General features: G+C 41.2%; 1 non-coding gene across 1 annotated transcript; it reads left to right on the forward strand.

Moving 5' to 3' along the window:
* Positions 1 to 912: 912 nt before the first annotated feature.
* Trnam-cau (transfer RNA methionine (anticodon CAU)) lies at positions 913 to 986 on the forward strand. Its single transcript has one exon. It is a non-coding gene; the product is annotated as a tRNA-Met (tRNA).
* Positions 987 to 3074: the final 2088 nt, after the last annotated feature.

The following is a 3074-nucleotide window of genomic DNA, read 5'->3' on the forward strand; positions in this document are numbered from 1 at the left end:
AAGAGGGGTTCTGGGACAGCAGATGGACTAGATGCCTAGTACTTAGTTGGCATCACAGTGAATCACTTCTTTCCTCACCCATCCCACCTGCTAGGTCCACCCTGGCTTTCCATCTTGCTCTGCCTTGCAAGGCAAAGATCAGTACCAATGCCCTAGACCAACCCAGGTCTGTCTCCATCCTGCCCAATGGCACAGATGACAGCCTCTCTCCTGGCCCGAATAAGTGCCCCCAGTCTTTTTAACCTGGGGACTCCAGCTTGGAAACTCCACCCTATACCCATGGCCTGCTTTGGGCTGGCCAGGAAGTAACAGAGAAAGAGGAAAGAGCTTCAGAAGCCCAGGAGATGAGTGCTTTTGACAAGAAGCAGATGCATGAACTAAAGAGCAAGAATGGTGGCTGTAAGGAGAGGCTGCTGCCACGGAGGGATGGGACATAGTGGGCCAGGGTGCAATGTTCCTTAGAGTGTAGGACAGGGACAAGGACATGAATTTTTTTTTTTTTTTTTTTTTTTTTTTTTGGTGTTGGGGATTGAACCCAGGGCCTTGCACTTGCTAGGTAAGTGCTCTAGCTCTACCAGTGAGCCACATCCCCAGCCCCCTGAATATGTTTATATATATATATATATATATTTTTTCAGGTTGGGATATATAAGTTGTGTCCTTCTTTTATCAAATACAATATGATGACTCACCTCTAGGAGACATTATCTTTTGAATCACAAAAAAAAAAGAGTATGGGGAGCTGTGGTTTTAACAATGTCATATAATAAAAAGTCTTATGGGGAGAACTTCCATTGTAAAGGAAGAGTGGGGAGGGTCCCTATGGTCTATGGGGTTTAATGTCATCTACTGGAATTGGTTGATCCTTTCCCACTGAAAGTCAGGAGGGGAAAAAAAAAAGAATAGAGGGGCTGGGATATAGCTCAGTTGGTAGAGTGCTTGCCTCATATGCAGAAGGCCCTGGGTTCAATCCCCAGCACTTCCAAGAAAAAAAAAAAACAAAACGAATAGCATCAATACCAACTTTCCTTGGGTACAACTAGTGAGCAAATAGAAAGTCAAGGTGTGTGTGGTTGTGTTGTGGTAACAAACACAAAATCTTAGTGGCTCACAACAACGAAGGCCATTTCTCACATATACTGCAAGCCCATGGTGAGCTGGCTATAGACTGCTCAATAGTTTTTACTCCTGGCTGATGGAGTGACATGGGACACCTCAATTTGGGACACACATGATTTCATAGCAGATGGAGAAGAGACCGACAAGTTGAAACCCTCGCTAATTCTCAAAGCTTCATCTGGAAGCAACACCTGTTACTCCTGCTCATATTCATTGGCCAAAGCATGTCATATGGCCGAACCTACCATTCTGGGACAGAGAAATGGAATCCTTCAATGAGCAATGAAGGGTTCTTAAAGTCAGTTCTGCCTTGGGCCATGAGGTTCAGCCTCCCTGGATATTTTTAAATAGCTATTTTATTTTTGATTAGCATGCATTAATGGAGTTCAATATGATATTTCCACACTTGCATATAGTGTGCACTGATCAAATGCAACCTCCCTTTATCTGCCCTGCTCCCTGCCCCCACCTTTCCAACCTCTATTAATAACTTTTCTACATTTAGGTTGGCACTTCTTCACCTCCACATAAGAGCGAGAATATGCGGTACTTGTCTTTCTGTGTCTGGCTTCTTTCACTTAACATAATGTCCTTTTGTCATCCATTCTGCTACAAAAGACAGGATTTCATTCTTCTTGATAGCTAAATAATACTCATGGTAAATATATGCTTCATTTAAAAAAAATCTATCCATTGTTGAAGGGGGCCAAGTTTGAATCCCCATCTTAGTCATCCTGAATACTGCTGCAGTAAACATGGGTGTTCAGACATCTCTTTGGTATGCTGACTTCATTTCTTCTAGATATATCCTCAAAAGTGGGAGAGCTGAATCCCGTGGTAGATCTATTTTTGGTCTTTTGAGGAACCTCTGTACTGCTCTCCATGATGGCTGTACTAATTTGTATTACCACTAAGAGCACGGAGCTCCCTTTTTTCCACCTCCTTGCCAGCATTGTTTGTTTGTTTGTTTGTTTATTTATTTATTTGGTACCAGGGATTGAACCCAGGGGCACTTAACCACTCAGCCACATCCCCAGCCCTTTTTTGTGCTTTATTTAGAGACAAGGTCTTGCTTGGATCCTCACTAAGTTGCTGAGGCTGGCTTTGAACTTGTGATCTTCCTGCTTCAGCCTCCTGAGTCTCTGGGATTACAAGGGTTCTTTCTGGGTTAGATGATATCTAATGATTGTTTTGATTTACATTTCCCTGGTGGCTTTTGAGCATTTTTTCATATAGCTGTTGGCCATTTGTATTTCTTCTCTCTCTCTCTCTCTCTCTCTCTCTCTCTCTCTTTTTTTTTTTTTTTTTTTTTTGTGCTGGGGATTAAACCTAGGGCCTTGTGCATGTGAAGCAAGTACTCCACCAACTGAGCTATATCTCCAGCCCTGTACTTCTTCTTTTGAAAAGTGTTTATTTATATAATTTGCCCCTTTTTGAATTGGATTTTTTTTAAAAAAGTTTTTGAGTTCCTTATACATTCTGATAGGAATCATTTGTCAGATGAATAGTTGGCAAATATTTCATTCCATTCTGTAGATTATCTCTTTGTTGATTATTTCCTTTGCTGTCCAGAAATTTTTGGTTTGATATAATCCCATTTGCCAATTTTTTTTTTTTTTTTTTGCTTCTGTTTCCTGTGTTTCTTAGGGTCTTATCTGAAAAAGCATTTCCTGTCTTGAAGTGTTTTACCTATGTTTTCTTTGGGTAGTTTTGGAATTTCAGGTCTTACATTTAGGACCTTGATTCATTGTGAGTTGATTTTTGTACAGGGTGAGAGTTAGGGGTCAAGTTTCAATCTTCTGCATGTAGATATTCAGTTTTCCTAGCACCATTTGTTGAAAGTCTGTCCTTTTTCCACTGATTGATTTTGTTCCTTTGCTGAGAATCAGCTGGCTGCACATGCACAGGTATATTTCTGGCTCCCCTGTTTTGTTGGTCTGAGTGTAAGTTGTCCC

The sequence above is a fragment of the Urocitellus parryii genome, chromosome 6, assembly GCF_045843805.1.
Source record: "Urocitellus parryii isolate mUroPar1 chromosome 6, mUroPar1.hap1, whole genome shotgun sequence".
NCBI lineage: Eukaryota > Metazoa > Chordata > Mammalia > Rodentia > Sciuridae > Urocitellus > Urocitellus parryii.